The 23,149-nt window shown below is 38.6% G+C and overlaps 1 protein-coding gene and 1 pseudogene across 9 annotated transcripts in view; both read left to right on the forward strand.

Moving 5' to 3' along the window:
* Nucleotides 1–20,983, forward strand: part of LOC124045384 — a 39,295-nt pseudogene extending 18,312 nt beyond the window's left edge.
* LOC124046819 (dynactin subunit 1-like) overlaps nucleotides 1–23,149 on the forward strand; it is an 808,447-nt gene that overhangs the window by 597,511 nt on the left and 187,787 nt on the right. The gene's annotated exons all lie outside the window — the stretch shown is intronic.

The following is a 23,149-nucleotide window of genomic DNA, read 5'->3' on the forward strand; positions in this document are numbered from 1 at the left end:
GGTACAGAGAGGCAGGAAACACAGGGATAAATACACTGGTACAGAGAGACAGGAAACACAGGGATAAATACACTGGTAGAGAGAGGCAGGAAACACAGGGATAAATACACTGGTACAGAGAGACAGGAAACACAGGGATAAATACACTGGTACAGAGAGGCAGGAAACACAGGGATAAATACACTGGTACAGAGAGACAGGAAACACAGGGATAAATACACTGGTAGAGAGAGGCAGGAAACACAGGGATAAATACACTGGTAGAGAGAGACAGGAAACACAGGGATAAATACACTGGTAGAGAGAGACAGGAAACACAGGGATAAATACACTGGTACAGAGAGGCAGGAAACACAGGGATAAATACACTGGTACAGAGAGACAGGAAACACAGGGATAAATACACTGGTAGAGAGAGGCAGGAAACACAGGGATAAATACACTGGTAGAGAGAGACAGGAAACACAGGGATAAATACACTGGTAGAGAGAGACAGGAAACACAGGGATAAATACACTGGTAGAGAGAGACAGGAAACACAGGGATAAATACACTGGTACAGAGTGGCAGGAAACACAGGGATAAATACACTGGTACAGAGAGGCAGGAAACACAGGGATAAATACACTGGTAGAGAGAGGCAGGAAACACAGGGATAAATACACTGGTACAGAGAGACAGGAAACACAGGGATAAATACACTGGTACAGAGAGGCAGGAAACACAGGGATAAATACACTGGTACAGAGAGACAGGAAACACAGGGATAAATACACTGGTACAGAGAGGCAGGAAACACAGGGATAAATACACTGGTAGAGAGAGGCAGGAAACACAGGGATAAATACACTGGTACAGAGAGACAGGAAACACAGGGATAAATACACTGGCACAGAGAGACAGGAAACACAGGGATAAATACACTGGTACAGAGAGACAGGAAACACAGGGATAAATACACTGGTACAGAGAGGCAGGAAACACAGGGATAAATACACTGGTAGAGAGAGGCAGGAAACACAGGGATAAATACACTGGTACAGAGAGACAGGAAACACAGGGATAAATACACTGGCACAGAGAGACAGGAAACACAGGGATAAATACACTGGTACAGAGAGACAGGAAACACAGGGATAAATACACTGGTACAGAGAGGCAGGAAACACAGGGATAAATACACTGGTAGAGAGAGGCAGGAAACACAGGGATAAATACACTGGTACAGAGAGACAGGAAACACAGGGATAAATACACTGGTACAGAGAGGCAGGAAACACAGGGATAAATACACTGGTACAGAGAGACAGGAAACACAGGGATAAATACACTGGTACAGAGAGACAGGAAACACAGGGATAAATACACTGGTAGAGAGAGGCAGGAAACACAGGGATAAATACACTGGTACAGAGAGACAGGAAACACAGGGATAAATACACTGGTACAGAGTGGCAGGAAACACAGGGATAAATACACTGGTACAGAGAGGCAGGAAACACAGGGATAAATACACTGGTAGAGAGAGGCAGGAAACACAGGGATAAATACACTGGTACAGAGAGACAGGAAACACAGGGATAAATACACTGGTACAGAGAGGCAGGAAACACAGGGATAAATACACTGGTACAGAGAGACAGGAAACACAGGGATAAATACACTGGTACAGAGAGGCAGGAAACACAGGGATAAATACACTGGTACAGAGAGACAGGAAACACAGGGATAAATACACTGGTACAGAGAGACAGGAAACACAGGGATAAATACACTGGCACAGAGAGACAGGAAACACAGGGATAAATACACTGGTACAGAGAGACAGGAAACACAGGGATAAATACACTGGTACAGAGAGGCAGGAAACACAGGGATAAATACACTGGTAGAGAGAGGCAGGAAACACAGGGATAAATACACTGGTACAGAGAGACAGGAAACACAGGGATAAATACACTGGCACAGAGAGACAGGAAACACAGGGATAAATACACTGGTACAGAGAGACAGGAAACACAGGGATAAATACACTGGTACAGAGAGGCAGGAAACACAGGGATAAATACACTGGTAGAGAGAGGCAGGAAACACAGGGATAAATACACTGGTACAGAGAGACAGGAAACACAGGGATAAATACACTGGTACAGAGAGGCAGGAAACACAGGGATAAATACACTGGTACAGAGAGACAGGAAACACAGGGATAAATACACTGGTACAGAGAGGCAGGAAACACAGGGATAAATACACTGGTACAGAGAGACAGGAAACACAGGGATAAATACACTGGTACAGAGAGACAGGAAACACAGGGATAAATACACTGGTACAGAGAGGCAGGAAACACAGGGATAAATACACTGGTACAGAGAGACAGGAAACACAGGGATAAATACACTGGTACAGAGAGACAGGAAACACAGGGATAAATACACTGGCACAGAGAGACAGGAAACACAGGGATAAATACACTGGCACAGAGAGACAGGAAACACAGGGATAAATACACTGGCACAGAGAGACAGGAAACACAGGGATAAATACACTGGCACAGAGAGACAGGAAACACAGGGATAAATACACTGGTACAGAGAGGCAGGAAACACAGGGATAAATACACTGGCACAGAGAGACAGGAAACACAGGGATAAATACACTGGTAGAGAGAGGCAGGAAACACAGGGATAAATACACTGGTACAGAGAGGCAGGAAACACAGGGATAAATACACTGGTACAGAGAGACAGGAAACACAGGGATAAATACACTGGTACAGAGAGACAGGAAACACAGGGATAAATACACTGGCACAGAGAGACAGGAAACACAGGGATAAATACACTGGTACAGAGTGGCAGACAGGCTCGTGGTCAAGGCAAGCAGAATGGTCAGGCAGACGGGTACAGAGTGGCAGACAGGCTGGTGGTCAGGGCAGGCAGAATGGTCAGGCAGACGGGTACAGAGTGGCAGACAGGCTCGTGGTCAAGGCAGGCAGAATGGTCAGGCAGACGGGTACAGAGTGGCAGACAGGCTGGTGGTCAGGGCAGGCAGAATGGTCAGGCAGACGGGTACAGAGTGGCAGACAGGCTCGTGGTCAAGGCAGGCAGAATGGTCAGGCAGACGGGTACAGAGTGGCAGACAGGCTGGTGGTCAAGGCAGGCAGAATGGTCAGGCAGACGGGTACAGAGTGGCAGACAGGCTCGTGGTCAAGGCAGGCAGAATGGTCAGGCAGGCAGGTACAGAGTGGCAGACAGGCTCGTGGTCTAGGCAGGCAGAATGGTCAGGCAGGAGGGTACAGAGTGGCAGACAGGCTCGTGGTCAAGGCAGGCAGAATGGTCAGGCAGACGGGTACAGAGTGGCAGACAGGCTCGTGGTCAAGGCAGGCAGAATGGTCAGGCAGACGGGTACAGAGTGGCAGACAGGCTCGTGGTCAAGGCAGGCAGAATGGTCAGGCAGACGGGTACAGAGTGGCAGACAGGCTCGTGGTCAAGGCAGGCAGAATGGTCAGGCAGGCAGGTACAGAGTGGCAGACAGGCTCGTGGTCAAGGCAGGCAGAATGGTCAGGCAGGCAGGTACAGAGTGGCAGACAGGCTCGTGGTCTAGGCAGGCAGAATGGTCAGGCAGGAGGGTACAGGGTGGCAGACAGGCTGGTGGTCAAGGCAGGCAGAATGGTCAGGCAGGAGGGTACAGAGTGGCAGACAGGCTGGTGGTCAAGGCAGGCAGAATGGTCAGGCAGGAGGGTACAGAGTGGCAGACAGGCTCGTGGTCAAGGCAGGCAGAATGGTCAGGCAGACGGGTACAGAGTGGCAGACAGGCTCGTGGTCAAGGCAGGCAGAATGGTCAGGCAGACGGGTACAGAGTGGCAGACAGGCTCGTGGTCAAGGCAGGCAGAATGGTCAGGCAGACGGGTACAGAGTGGCAGACAGGCTCGTGGTCAAGGCAGGCAGAATGGTCAGGCAGACGGGTACAGAGTGGCAGACAGGCTCGTGGTCAAGGCAGGCAGAATGGTCAGGCAGGCAGGTACAGAGTCCAGAAACAGGCAAGGGTCAAAACCGGGAGGACTAGAAAAAGGAGAATGCGAAAAGCAGGAGAACGGGGAAAAACCGCTGGTTGACTTGGAAACATACAAGACGAACTGGCACAGAGAGACAGGAAACACAGGGATAAATACACTGGTAGAGAGAGACAGGAAACACAGGGATAAATACACTGGCACAGAGAGACAGGAAACACAGGGATAAATACACTGGTACAGAGAGACAGGAAACACAGGGATAAATACACTGGCCCAGAGAGACAGGAAACACAGGGATAAATACAGTGGTACAGAGAGACAGGAAACACAGGGATAAATACACTGGGGATAATAAGCGACACCTGGAGGGGGTGGAGACAATCACAAGGACAGGTGAAACAGATCAGGGCGTGACAGTTTCCTCCATCTACCGTGTCTTATAGAAACTGAGTCTGTACTTTTATCCAATGTAACATAAAGACTGATAAGAGACGGTGGGATAAAGTCGGACTCATAGTTTTCTAAACACACACCTATAATGTCACCAGTATTCCCTACATGATTAAAGAAACACACATTTTTACGATTTATAAATAAGAACCACTTCATGGCTGTAAATTGTTTTATTATTTTCCTGATTTTTCTAGTCGACTGATTTAAGAAGTTATGGAAGTCTTCCGTCGTGTTCACTCCATGTGAGTCTGGGTTCAACAACACAACGTGCAGCATATCCTAATAGTTGTCAGACTCTGTATCTGTCACGAATAGGATCTGAACCCTGGTCTCCCAGTCAGGAAACCAACCCGACGTAACCATTAGGCCAAGAGGAAATACTATTTTTTTAGGTCAAGGGTGACACTGAATTTTAAGTCACAGGCAGGGCTATCTCCTCATGAGAGCCTGTCCGACTTACCTCAGCTACATCCCTCGGTTGTCTACTCTGATATTTGGTTCTGTCATGTTGTTGTCTACCCTGATATTTGGTTGTCATGTTGTTGTCTACCCTGATATTTGGTTCTGTCATGTTGTTGTCTACCCTGATATTTGGTTGTCATGTTGTTGTCTACCCTGATATTTGGTTCTGTCATGTTGTTGTCTACCCTGATATTTGGTTGTCATGTTGTTGTCTACCCTGATATTTGGTTGTCATGTTGTTGTCTACCCTGATATTTGGTTCTGTCATGTTGTTGTCTACCCTGATATTTGGTTCTGTCATGTTGTTGTCTACCCTGATATTTGGTTCTGTCATGTTGTTGTCTACCCTGACATTTGGTCCTGTCATGTTGTAGCTCAGTTGGTAGAGCATGGCGCTTGTAACGCCAGGGTAGTGGGTTCGATCCCCGGGACCACCCATATGTAGAATGTATGCACACATGACTGTAAGTCGCTTTGGATAAAAGCGTCTGCTAAATGGCATATATTATTATTATATTACCCTGACATTTGGTCCTGTCATGTTGTTGTCTACCCTGACATTTGGTCCTGTCATGTTGTTGTCTACCCTGACATTTGGTCCTGTCATGTTGTTGTCTACCCTGACATTTGGTCCTGTCATGTTGTTGTCTAGATAGTGTACAATGACCTTGGCCCTATCATGCTGCTGTCTGAATCCTCTGTGAAGGACCTGAGCAGTAGGCTGGAGAAGGAGGTCACCGTGGCACGGTTCCGACCCAGCATCGTGGTCAGTGATTGTGATGCTTTTGATGAGGTACAGTTTTATTGCTTTCCCCTTTATCAACACATCACACATCACACATCACACATCACACATCACACATCACACATCATATATCACACATCATATATCACACACCACACCACATCACACCACACCACATCACACTACACCACACCACACAGCATCACACTACACCACACCACATCACACCACACAGCATCACACCACACCACACCACACCACATCACACTACACCACATCACACCACACAGCATCACACCACACTACACCACACCACACCACATCACACCACACCACATCACACCACACCACACCACATCACACCACACAGCATCACACCACACCACATGACACCACACCACATCACACCATACCACATCATACCACATCACACCACATCACATCATACCACATCATACCACACCACATCATACCACATCATACCACACCACACCATACCACATCACATCATACCACACCACATCATACCACATCATACCACACCACATCACACCACATCATACCACACCACACCACATCACACCACACCACATCACACCACATCACACCACACAGCATCACACCACACCACATGACACCACACCACACCACATGACACCACACCACATCACACCACACAGCATCACACCACATCACACCACATGACACCACACCACATCACACCACACCACATCACATCATACCACACCACATCATACCACATCACACCACATCACACCACACCACACAGCATCACACCACATGACACCACACCACACCATACAACATCACACATCAACAAACATCCAACAACATCATCATACATCAACCAACATAAACCAACATCATCATACATCAACCAACATCAACCAACATCAACCAACATCAACCAACATCAACCAACATCAACCAACATCACCATACATCAACCAACAACATCATACATCAACCAACATCATCATACATCAACCAACATCAACCAACATCAACCAACATCAACCAACATCAACCAACATCATCATACATCAACCAACATCATCATACATCAACCAACATCAACCAACATCATCATACATCAACCAACATCATCATACATCAACAACATCAACCAACAACATCATACATCAACCAACATCATACATCAACCAACATCATCATACATCAACCAACATCATCATACATCAACCAACATCATCATACATCAACCAACAACATCATACATCAACCAACATCAACCAACAACATCATACATCAACCATCATCATACATCAACCAACATCATACATCAACCAACAACATCATACATCAACCAACATCATACATCAACCAACATCAACCAACAACATCAACCAACATCATACATCAACCAACATCAACCAACAACATCAACCAACATCATACATCAACCAACATCATCATACATCAACCAACATCAACCAACAACATCATACATCAACCAACATCAACCAACAACATCATACATCAACCAACATCAACCAACAACATCAACCAACATCATACATCAACCAACATCATACATCAACCAACATCATCATACATCAACCAACATCAACCAACAACATCATACATCAACCAACATCAACCAACAACATCATACATCAACCAACATCATCATACATCAACCAACATCAACCAACAACATCATACATCAACCAACATCAACCAACAACATCAACCAACATCATACATCAACCAACATCATCATACATCAACCAACATCAACCAACATCAACCAACATCAACCAACAACATCATACATCAACCAACATCAACCAACATCATACATCAACCAACATCATACATCAACCAACATCATCATACATCAACCAACATCAACCAACAACATCATACATCAACCAACATCAACCAACAACATCATACATCAACCAACATCATCATACATCAACCAACAACATCATACATCAACCAACATCATCATACATTAACCAACATCAACCAACATCATCATACATCAACCAACAACATCATACATCAACCAACATCAACCAACATCATCATACATCAACCAACATCATCATACATCAACCAACATCATCATACATCAACCAACATCATCCTACATCAACCAACATCATCATACATCAACCAACATCAACCAACATCATCATACATCAACCAACATCATCATACATCAACCAACATCAACCAACATCATCATACATCAACCAACATCATCATACATCAACCAACATCATCATACATCAACCAACATCATCCTACATCAACCAACATCATCATACATCAACCAACATCATCCTACATCAACCAACATCATCATACATTAACCAACATTAACCAACATCATCATACATCAACCAACATCATCATACATCAACCAACATCAACCTACATCAACCAACATCATCATACATCAACCAACATCAACCAACATCATCATACATCAACCAACATCATCATACATCAACCAACAACATCATACATCAACCAACATCATCATACATCAACCAACATCAACCAACAACATCATACATCAACCAACATCATACATCAACCAACAACATCATACATCAACCAACAACATCAACCAACAACATCATACATCAACCAACATCAACCAACAACATCAACCAACATCATACATCAACCAACAACATCATACATCAACCAACATCAACCAACAACATCATACATCAACCAACATCAACCAACAACATCATACATCAACCAACATCAACCAACAACATCAGCCAACATCAACCAACATCAACCAACAACATCATACATCAACCAACATCATCCTACATCAACCAACATCATCATACATTAACCAACATCAACCAACATCATCATACATTAACCAACATCATCATACATCAACCAACATCATCATACATCAACCAACATCATCATACATCAACCAACATCAACCAACATCATCCTACATCAACCTACATCAACCAACATCATCATACATCAACCAACATCATCATACATCAACCAACATCAACCAACATCATCATACATCAACCAACATCATCATACATCAACCAACATCATCATACATCAACCAACATCATCATACATCAACCAACATCATCATACATCAACCAACATCATCCTACATCAACCAACATCATCATACATCAACCAACATCATCCTACATCAACCAACATCATCATACATTAACCAACATTAACCAACATCATCATACATCAACCAACATCATCATACATCAACCAACATCAACCAACATCAACCTACATCAACCAACATCATCATACATCAACCAACATCAACCAACATCATCATACATCAACCAACATCAACCAACATCATGATACATCAACCAACAACATCATACATCAACCAACATCATCATACATCAACCAACATCAACCAACAACATCATACATCAACCAACATCATACATCAACCAACAACATCATACATCAACCAACAACATCAACCAACAACATCATACATCAACCAACATCAACCAACATCATACATCAACCAACAACATCATACATCAACCAACATCAACCAACAACATCATACATCAACCAACATCAACCAACAACATCATACATCAACCAACATCAACCAACAACATCATACATCAACCAACAACATCATACATCAACCAACATCAACCAACAACATCAGCCAACATCAACCAACAACATCATACATCAACCAACATCATCCTACATCAACCAACATCATCATACATTAACCAACATCAACCAACATCATCATACATTAACCAACATCATCATACATCAACCAACATCATCATACATCAACCAACATCATCATACATCAACCAACATCAACCAACATCATCCTACATCAACCTACATCAACCAACATCATCATACATCAACCAACATCAACCAACATCATCATACATCAACCAACATCAACCAACATCATCATACATCAACCAACATCATCATACATCAACCAACATCAACCAACATCATCATACATCAACCAACATCATCATACATCAACCAACATCATCCTACATCAACCAACATCATCATACATTAACCAACATTAACCAACATCATCATACATCAACCAACATCATCATACATCAACCAACATCAACCTACATCAACCAACATCATCATACATCAACCAACATCATCATACATCAACCAACATCATCCTACATCAACCAACATCATCATACATTAACCAACATTAACCAACATCATCATACATCAACCAACATCATCATACATCAACCAACATCAACCTACATCAACCAACATCATCATACATCAACCAACATCATCATACATCAACCAACATCATCATACATCAACCAACAACATCATACATCAACCAACATCATCATACATCAACCAACATCAACCAACAACATCATACATCAACCAACATCATACATCAACCAACAACATCATACATCAACCAACAACATCAACCAACAACATCATACATCAACCAACATCAACCAACAACATCAACCAACATCATACATCAACCAACAACATCATACATCAACCAACATCAACCAACAACATCATACATCAACCAACATCAACCAACAACATCATACATCAACCAACATCAACCAACAACATCAGCCAACATCAACCAACATCAACCAACAACATCATACATCAACCAACATCATCCTACATCAACCAACATCATCATACATTAACCAACATCAACCAACATCATCATACATTAACCAACATCATCATACATCAACCAACATCATCATACATCAACCAACATCATCATACATCAACCAACATCAACCAACATCATCCTACATCAACCTACATCAACCAACATCATCATACATCAACCAACATCAACCAACATCATCATACATCAACCAACATCAACCAACATCATCATACATCAACCAACATCATCATACATCAACCAACATCAACCAACATCATCATACATCAACCAACATCATCATACATCAACCAACATCATCATACATCAACCAACATCATCCTACATCAACCAACATCATCATACATCAACCAACATCATCCTACATCAACCAACATCATCATACATTAACCAACATTAACCAACATCATCATACATCAACCAACATCATCATACATCAACCAACATCAACCAACATCAACCTACATCAACCAACATCATCATACATCAACCAACATCATCATACATCAACCAACATCAACCAACATCATGATACATCAACCAACAACATCATACATCAACCAACATCATCATACATCAACCAACATCAACCAACAACATCATACATCAACCAACATCATACATCAACCAACAACATCATACATCAACCAACAACATCATACATCAACCAACATCAACCAACATCATACATCAACCAACAACATCATACATCAACCAACATCAACCAACAACATCATACATCAACCAACATCAACCAACAACATCATACATCAACCAACATCAACCAACAACATCAGCCAACATCAACCAACATCAACCAACAACATCATACATCAACCAACATCATCCTACATCAACCAACATCATCATACATTAACCAACATCAACCAACATCATCATACATTAACCAACATCATCATACATCAACCAACATCATCATACATCAACCAACATCATCATACATCAACCAACATCAACCAACATCATCCTACATCAACCTACATCAACCAACATCATCATACATCAACCAACATCAACCAACATCATCATACATCAACCAACATCAACCAACATCATCATACATCAACCAACATCAACCAACAACATCATACATCAACCAACATCATCATACATCAACCAACATCAACCAACAACATCATACATCAACCAACATCAACCAACATCATACATCAACCAACAACATCAACCAACAACATCATACATCAACCAACATCAACCAACAACATCAACCAACATCATACATCAACCAACAACATCATACATCAACCAACATCAACCAACAACATCATACATCAACCAACATCAACCAACAACATCATACATCAACCAACATCAACCAACATCAACCAACACCATCATACATCAACCAACAACATCATACATCAACCAACATCAACCAACAACATCAACTAACATCAACCAACAACAACCAACAACATCATACATCAACCAACATCATCATACATCAACCAACAACATCATACATCAACCACATAAGGTGAATGCACCAATTTGTAAGTCGCTCTGGATAAGAGCGTCTGCTAAATGACTTAAATGTAAATGTAAATGTAAACATCATCATACATCAACCAACAACATCAACCAACATCATACATCAACCAACAACATCAACCAACATCATACATCAACCAACATCAACCACCAACATCATACATCAACCAACAACATCATACATCAACCAACATCATACATCAACCAACAACATCAACCAACATCATCATACATCAACCACCAACATCATACATCAACCAACATCAACCAACATCATCATACATCATACATCAACCAACAACATCATACATCAACCAACATCAACATACATCAACCAACAACATCATACATCAACCAACATCATCATACATCAACCAACATCATCATACATCAACCAACATCATCATACATCAACCAACATCATCATACATCAACCAACATCAACATACATCAACCAACAACATCATACATCAACCAACATCAACATACATCAACCAACATCAACCAACAACATCATACATCAACCAACAACATCATACATCAACCAACATCAACCAACATCATCATACATCAACCACCAACATCAACCAACATCATCATACATCAACCAACATCATCATACATCAACCAACATCAACCAACATCAACCAACATCATCATACATCAACCAACATCAACCAACAACATCAACCAACATCAACCAACAACATCATACATCAACCAACATCAACCACCAACATCATACATCAACCAACAACATCAACCAACATCAACCAACAACATCATACATCAACCACCAACATCATACATCAACCATCATCATCATACATCAACCAACATCATACATCAACCAACATCATACATCAACCAACATCATACATCAACCAACATCAACCAACAACATCATACATCAAACAACATCAACCAACATCATACATCAACCAACATCATACATCAACCAACATCATACATCAACCAACATCAACCAACATCATACATCAACCAACATCATACATCAACCAACATCAACCAACATCATACATCAACCAACATCATACATCAACCAACATCATACATCAACCAACAACATCACATATATAGTTTTTGTAAACCTTGTTAATTCTATAATTGAGGAGGTTTAATTGGTATATCCAGAGTTTCTATGTTATTCTACATGTCATTCTATGGGGAATATCCTGGTCTTTTGAGGCTAAAAGTGGCCTCTTGTAATTCCACTTAGTCATTACTTTGTTCCAGTGTGTAGGGGTTTTAGGATACTGATTATATTCACAAAATATTAATTTAATCTTCCTCTCGATTAGGATTCTTGGGAAGATATTCAGATTGGCAATGTGCGGCTGCACCGTGTGATGGCGTGTGGGAGGTAATGTGGTCTGAACTACTGTTCGTCATTTATCATCACAAACTTCCTCCCGTTGCTACGGGCACAAGCAAGGTTTGCTATTGTCGTGTTTATATAGATGTATACAATATAGTGACCCTGTGGTCACTATATTATATAAACACAGGGTCACTATATTATATAAACTATATAAACACAGGGTCACTATATTATATACGCTATATAAACACAGGGTCACTGTATTATATAAACAAAGGGTCACTATATTATATAAACACAGGGTCACTATATTATATAAACACAGGGTCACTATATTATATAAACTATATAAACACAGGGTCACTATATTATATACACTATATAAACACAGGGTCACTATATTATATAAACTATATAAACACAGGGTCACTATATTATATACACTATATAAACACAGGGTCACTGTATTATATAAACAAAGGGTCACTATATTATATAAACACAGGGTCACTATATTATATAAACACAGGGTCACTATATTATATAAACTATATAAACACAGGGTCACTATATTATATACACTATATAAACACAGGGTCACTATATTATATAAACTATATAAACACAGGGTCACTATATTATATACACTATATAAACACAGGGTCACTATATTATATAAACACAGGGTCACTATATTATATAAACTATATAAACACAGGGTCACTATATTATATAAACACAGGGTTACTATATTATATAAACACAGGGTCACTATATTATATAAACACAGGGTCTCTATATTATATAAACACAGGGTCACTATATTATATAAACTATATAAACACAGGGTCACTATATTATATAAACTATATAAACACAGGGTCACTATATTATATAAACTATATAAACACAGGGTCACTATATTATATAAACTATATAAACACAGGGTCACTATATTATATAAACTATATAAACACAGGGTCACTATATTATATAAACTATATAAACACAGGGTCACTATATTATATAAACTATATAAACACAGGGTCACTATATTATATACACTATATAAACACAGGGTCTCTATATTATATAAACACAGGGTCACTATATTATATAAACTATATAAACACAGGGTCACTATATTATATAAACTATATAAACACAGGGTCACTATATTATATAAACTATATAAACACAGGGTCACTATATTATATAAACTATATAAACACAGGGTCACTATATTATATAAACTATATAAACACAGGGTCACTATATTATATACACTATATAAACACAGGGTCACTATATTATATAAACACAGGGTCACTATATTATATACACTATATTACATTTACATTTACATTTAAGTCATTTAGCAGACGCTCTTATCCAGAGCGACTTACAAATTGGTGCATTCACCTTATGACATCCAGTGGGACAGTCACTTAACAATAGTGCATCTAAAACTTAGGGGGGGTGGGGTGAGAGGGATTACTTATCCTATCCTAGGTATTCCTTAAAGAGGTGGGGTTTCAGGTGTCTCCGGAAGGTGGTGATTGACTCCGCTGTCCTATATAAACACAGGGTCACTATATTATATAAACTATATAAACACAGGGTCACTATATTATATAAACACAGGGTCACTATATTATATAAACTATATAAACACAGGGTCACTATATTATATAAACACAGGGTCACTATATTATATAAACTATATAAACACAGGGTCACTATATTATATAAACTATATAAACACAGGGTCACTATATTATATAAACACAGGGTCACTATATTATATACACTATATAAACACAGGGTCACTATATTATATAAACACAGGGTCACTATATTATATAAACACAGGGTCACTATATTATATAAACACAGGGTCACTATATTATATAAACACAGGGTCACTATATTATATAAACACAGGGTCACTATATTATATAAACACAGGGTCACTATATTATATAAACACAGGGTCACTATATTATATAAACACAGGGTCACTATATTATATAAACACAGGGTCACTATATTATATAAACACAGGGTCACTATATTATATAAACACAGGGTCACTATATTATATACACTATATAAACACAGGGTCACTATATTATATAAACACAGGGTCACTATATTATATAAACACAGGGTCACTATATTATATACACTATATAAACACAGGGTCACTATATTATATAAACACAGGGTCACTATATTATATAAACACAGGGTCACTATATTATATAAACTAAATAAACACAGGGTCACTATATTATATAAACTATATAAACACAGGGTCACTATATTATATAAACACAGGGTCACTATATTATATAAACTATATAAACACAGGGTCACTATATTATATAAACACAGGGTCACTATATTATATAAACTATATAAACACAGGGTCACTATATTATATACACACAGGGTCACTATATTATATAAACTATATAAACACAGGGTCACTATATTATATAAACACAGGGTCACTATATTATATACACACAGGGTCACTATATTATATACACTATATAAACACAGGGTCACTATATTATATAAACACAGGGTCACTATATTATATAAACACAGGGTCACTATATTATATAAACACAGGGTCACTACTAGGATAAGTAATCCCTCTCACCCCCCCCCCTTTAAGATTTAGATGCACTATTGTAAAGTGACTGTTCCACTGGATGTCATAAGGTGAATGCACCAATTTGTAAGTCGCTCTGGATAAGAGCGTCTGCTAAATGACTTAAATGTAAATGTAAATGTACTATATAATATAAACACAGGGTCACTATATTATATAAACACAGGGTCACTATATTATATAAACACAGGGTCACTATATTATATAAACACAGGGTCACTATATTATATAAACACAGGGTCACTATATTATATAAACACAGGGTCACTATATTATATAAACACAGGGTCACTATATTATTGTTAGGTTCTATTCCTCTGAGTAAAAACTCAACAGACACTATGAAAGCTTAACCAAGTTTATTCATCCCCAGAGGATCAATATAGCTCCATTAGACAAAGCATTTTCACACAAGCCCTGATATTTAACCTTTTCTCCTAGGCGGAGTCTCCTCCTACACATCTGTACAAACATTTAATCTTTACTGCTAGGCAGGACACTAGTGATACGGGCCATAAACTTTTAATTCTCCCTTAAGGTGACCTGACTTGACCTCAACCCCCCCCCCCCCCCTCACCACTAATCTATGGCTCTCTCCGCTTATCAATGCCACATGTACTCGTTTCCCTGCACTATAACCATTAACCATCCTACAACCATTAACTTCTGGTGTCGACCCTCTAAACCTCAGCACTCCCCCAGTAACATGAATAAGTACAGTGGGGAGAACAAGTATTTGATACACGGCCGATTTTGCAGGATTTCCTACTTCCAAAGCATGTAGAGGTCTGTAATTTGTTTAAATCATAGGTACACTTCAACTGTGAGAGACGGAATCTAAAATAATAATCCAGATAATCACATTGTATGATTTTTAAGGAATTAATTTGCATTTTATTCTTCTCCCCACTGTATATTTTCATATTCTCAGGACCTCAGAACCCAAAATTATATACAATTACTATTAAGGTGTTAAGTAAAGGATGTCATCCTCATTTGTCATCCTTACTAGATGCATCTCCACCACGGTTGACCCTGAAACAGGAGTCATCAGCAGGAAACAACCACTGGACACACTCAAAAGGTAACAAGAGTAGCTGGCACTATATTTACACTGAACAAAAATATAAAACGCAACATGTAAAGTGTCGGTCCCCTGTTTCATGAGCTGAAATAAAATGATCCCAGAAATGTTCCATACGGACAAAAAGCATTATGGCATTATGTTGTGTGACAAAACCGCACATTTTATAATGGCCTTTTATGGTACCCAGCACAAGGTGCACCTGTGTAACGATCAATGCTGTTTAATCAGCTTCTTGATATTAATCTCAATTTTTGTGCACAAATTTGTTTACATCCCTGTTAGTGAGCATTTCTCCCTTTGCCAAGATAATCCATCCACCTGACAGGTGTGGTATATCAAGAAGCTGATTAAACAGCATTGATCGTTACACAGGTGCACCTTGTGCTGGGTACCATAAAAGGCCATTATAAAATGTGCGGTTTTGTCACACAACATAATGCCACAGATGTCAAATTATGAGGGAGTGTGCAATTGGCATGCTGGCTGCAGGAATTCCCACCAGAGCTGTTGCCAGATTGTTGAATGTTCATTTCTCAACCATAAGCCGCCTCCAACTTCGTTTTTTAATTTTTATTTGGTCATCCAACCGTTCAGAATCGTAATTGACTTCAGTGGGCAAATGCTCACCTTCGATGGCCACTGGCCTCGCTGGAGAAGTGAGCTCTTCACGGATGAATCCCGGTTTCAACTGTACCGAGCAGATGGCATCTCATCCTGTCTACATGGCAGACAGCGTGTATGGCGTTGTGTGGGCGAGAAATTTGCTGATGTCAACGTTGTGAACAGAGTGCCCCATGGTGGCGGTGGGGTTATGGTATGGGCAGACATAAGCTATGGACAACAAACACAATTGCATTTTATCGATGGCTGCTTGAATGCACAGAGATACCGTGACGAGATCCTGAGGCCCATTGTCGTGCCATTCATCCTCCACCATCACCTCATGTTTCAGCATGATAATGCACAGCCCCATGTCGCGAGGATCTGTACACAATTCCTGGACACTAAAAATGTCCCAGTTCTTTCAAATCAAAATCAAATTTATTTATATAGCCCTTCGTACATCAGCTGATATCTCAAAGTGCTGTACAGAAACTCAGCCTAAAACCCCAAACAGCAAGCAATGCAGGTGTAGAAGCACGGTGGCTAGGAAAAACTTTCTAGAAAGGCCAAAACCTAGGAAGAAACCTAGAGAGGAACCAGGCTATGTGGGGTGGCCAGTCCTCTTCTGGCTGTGCCGGGTGGAGATTATAACAGGACATGGCCAAGATGTTCTGCATACTCACCAGACATGTCACCCATTGAGCATGTTTGGGATGCTCTGGATCGACAGTGTGTTCCAGTTCCCGCCAATATCCAACATCTAAACACAGCCATTGAAGAGGAGTGGGGCAACATTCCACAGGCCACAATCAACAACCTGATCAACAAAAAGAAAGGAGGACCAAGGCACATATAATAATACATATATATATATATAACACATATAATAATACATATATATATATATAACACATATAATAATACATATATATATATATAACACATATAATAATACATATATATATATATAACACATATAATAATACATATATATATATATAACACATATAATAATACATATATATATATATAACACATATAATAATACATATATATATATATAACACATATAATAATACATATATATATATATAACACATATAATAATACATATATATATATATAACACATATAATAATTCATATATATATATATAACACATATAATAATACATATATATATATATAACACATATAATAATACATATATATATATAACACATATAATAATACATATATATATATATAACACATATAATAATACATATATATATATAACACATATAATAATACATATATATAACACATATAATAATACATATATATATATATAACACATATAATAATACATATATATATATAACACATATAATAATACATATATATATATATAACACATATAATAATACATATATATATATATAACACATATAATAATACATATATATATATAACACATATAATAATACATATATATATATAACACATATAATAATACATATATATATATATAACACATATAATAATACATATATATATATATAACACATATAATAATACATATATATATATATAACACATATAATAATACATATATATATAACACATATAATAATACATATATATATATATAACACATATAATAATACATATATATATATAACACATATAATAATACATATATATATATATAACACATATAATAATACATATATATATATAACACATATAATAATACATATATATATATATAACACATATAATAATACATATATATATATAACACATATAATAATACATATATATATATAACACATATAATAATACATATATATATATATAACACATATAATAATACATATATATATATATAACACATATAATAATACATATATATATATATAACACATATAATAATACATATATATATATATAACACATATAATAATACATATATATATATATAACACATATAATAATAATACATATATATATATATAACACATATAATAATACATATATATATATATAACACATATAATAATACATATATATATATATATATATATAACACATATAATAATACATATATATATATATATAACACATATAATAATACATATATATATATATATAACACATATAATAATACATATATATATATATATATAACACATATAATAATACATATATATATATATAACACATATAATAATACATATATATATATATATATATATAACACATATAATAATACATATATATATATATAACACATATAATAATACATATATATATATAACACATATAATAATACATATATATATATATAACACATATAATAATACATATATATATATATAACACATATAATTCATAACAATTCCTTTATTTGTATGGCATGTTCAATAGAAGCAAGTTTTTTTTTTAAATCTGACGCGTTTCGGCTGCTGATCGACTCTGTGTGAAGGAGATGTGTCGCGCTGCATGAGGCAAATGGTGGTCACATCAGATACTGACTGGTATTCTGATCCACACCAGATACTGACTGGTATTCTGATCCACATCAGATACTGACTGGTATTCTGATCCACACCCCAAAGCTCTGAGACCAACAGATGCATATCTGTATTCCCAGTCATGTGAAATTCATAAATTAGGGACCTAATTTATTTATTTCAATGAACTGATTTCTTCATATGAACTGTAACTCAGTAAAATCTTAGCGTTTTATATTTTTTGTTCAGTGTGGAATTTGTCTGTCTTTGGGTTTGTTATATTGCAGCTTGATAGTGCAAGTAACTGCCGGACTGGACTGATCTACAAATCACCTTGCATCATAAATAACTACTCATTACTATTTGAAGATCAGTCAGTCACAATTTACCCACAGTGCATTACAAATTTGATTCTCTCGAAAAACTGCCATCTGTGATCAAGCACAATGTGACTTCTGTTATAGAGCAAGTAATTGCTTATAGAAGGTATTAACTCCTACGGTTTGATTTGCTCCCCAGCTATCGAATGTGTGACCCATCCCAGAAGAACATCTATAAGGCAGCACCACTGTTTGGACAGATGTATATCGTCAGCAAGACAGGGGTGCTCCAGGTTGGAGATGTGGTGTACGAGACCAGCCACTGAGATGGATGGAAGACTAGCTACTATAATATACGCTTTACATGTAGTAGTGTGATGGCATAGATGATTAGAAAGTCACAAAATAACAAATAGAACAGAATACCGCTTTTCATATTTTGCAGTTAAATCATTCTTTCTAAGTAGGCTGAAGATTATGAGATTATATGAGATTATGAGATTATATGGGGAAAAACATTTTTTTTAATCCTTTTTATGATTGAGAACATTAGTAGTTGGTTTTAATGTGTGTTCTGTATGAGCTTGAAAAGATAAATGTTTATCGTGGAAAGGAAAACAACCAATCAAACAGTGCTAGTGCTGAGAGGGCAAGTCCACCGGGGGTGCGTTCAGTTCAATAAAAGTTTTGCTACATACAGTGCTAGTGCTGAGAGGGCAAGTCTACCGGGGTGCGTTCAGTTCAATAAAAGTTTTGCTACATACAGTGCTAGTGCTGAGAGGGCAAGTCTACCGGGGTGCGTTCAGTTCAATAAAAGTTTTGCTACATACAGTGCTAGTGCTGAGAGGGCAAGTCTACCGGGGGTGCGTTCAGTTCAATAAAAGTTTTGCTACATACAGTGCTAGTGCTGAGAGGGCAAGTCTACCGGGGTGCGTTCAGTTCAATAAAAGTTTTGCTACATACAGTGCTAGTGCTGAGAGGGCAAGTCTACCGGGGTGCGTTCAGTTCAATAAAAGTTTTGCTACATACAGTGCTAGTGCTGAGAGGGCAAGTCTACCGGGTGCGTTCAGTTCAATAAAAGTTTTGCTACATACAGTGCTAGTGCTGAGAGGGCAAGTCTACCGGGGTGCGTTCAGTTCAATAAAAGTTTTGCTACATACAGTGCTAGTGCTGAGAGGGCAAGTCTACCGGGGTGCGTTCAGTTCAATAAAAGTTTTGCTACATACAGTGCTAGTGCTGAGAGGGCAAGTCTACCGGGGTGCGTTCAGTTCAATAAAAGTTTTGCTACATACAGTGCTAGTGCTGAGAGGGCAAGTCTACCGGGTGCGTTCAGTTCAATAAAAGTTTTGCTACATACAGTGCTAGTGCTGAGAGGGCAAGTCTACCGGGGTGCGTTCAGTTCAATAAAAGTTTTGCTACATACAGTGCTAGTGCTGAGAGGGCAAGTCTACCGGGGTGCGTTCAGTTCAATAAAAGTTTTGCTACATACAGTGCTAGTGCTGAGAGGGCAAGTCTACCGGGGTGCGTTCAGTTCAATAAAAGTTTTGCTACATACAGTGCTAGTGCTGAGAGGGCAAGTCTACCGGGGTGCGTTCAGTTCAATAAAAGTTTTGCTACATACAGTGCTAGTGCTGAGAGGGCAAGTCTACCGGGTGCGTTCAGTTCAATAAAAGTTTTGCTACATACAGTGCTAGTGCTGAGAGGGCAAGTCTACCGGGGTGCGTTCAGTTCAATAAAAGTTTTGCTACATACAGTGCTAGTGCTGAGAGGGCAAGTCTACCGGGTGCGTTCAGTTCAATAAAAGTTTTGCTACATACAGTGCTAGTGCTGAGAGGGCAAGTCTACCGGGGTGCGTTCAGTTCAATAAAAGTTTTGCTACATACAGTGCTAGTGCTGAGAGGGCAAGTCTACCGGGTGCGTTCAGTTCAATAAAAGTTTTGCTACATACAGTGCTAGTGCTGAGAGGGCAAGTCTACCGGGTGCGTTCAGTTCAATAAAAGTTTTGCTACATACAGTGCTAGTGCTGAGAGGGCAAGTCTACCGGGGTGCGTTCAGTTCAATAAAAGTTTTGCTACATACAGTGCTAGTGCTGAGAGGGCAAGTCTACCGGGGTGCGTTCAGTTCAATAAAAGTTTTGCTACATACAGTGCTAGTGCTGAGAGGGCAAGTCTACCGGGGTGCGTTCAGTTCAATAAAAGTTTTGCTACATACAGTGCTAGTGCTGAGAGGGCAAGTCTACCGGGTGCGTTCAGTTCAATAAAAGTTTTGCTACATACAGTGCTAGTGCTGAGAGGGCAAGTCTACCGGGGTGCGTTCAGTTCAATAAAAGTTTTGCTACATACAGTGCTAGTGCTGAGAGGGCAAGTCTACCGGGGTGCGTTCAGTTCAATAAAAGTTTTGCTACATACAGTGCTAGTGCTGAGAGGGCAAGTCTACCGGGGTGCGTTCAGTTCAATAAAAGTTTTGCTACATACAGTGCTAGTGCTGAGAGGGCAAGTCTACCGGGGTGCGTTCAGTTCAATAAAAGTTTTGCTACATACAGTGCTAGTGCTGAGAGGGCAAGTCTACCGGGGTGTGTTCAGTTCAATAAAAGTTTTGCTACATACAGTGCTAGTGCTGAGAGGGCAAGTCTACCGGGGTGCGTTCAGTTCAATAAAAGTGTTTGCTACAT

The sequence above is a fragment of the Oncorhynchus gorbuscha genome, linkage group LG10 (genome assembly GCF_021184085.1).
Source record: "Oncorhynchus gorbuscha isolate QuinsamMale2020 ecotype Even-year linkage group LG10, OgorEven_v1.0, whole genome shotgun sequence".
Taxonomy (NCBI): domain Eukaryota; kingdom Metazoa; phylum Chordata; class Actinopteri; order Salmoniformes; family Salmonidae; genus Oncorhynchus; species Oncorhynchus gorbuscha.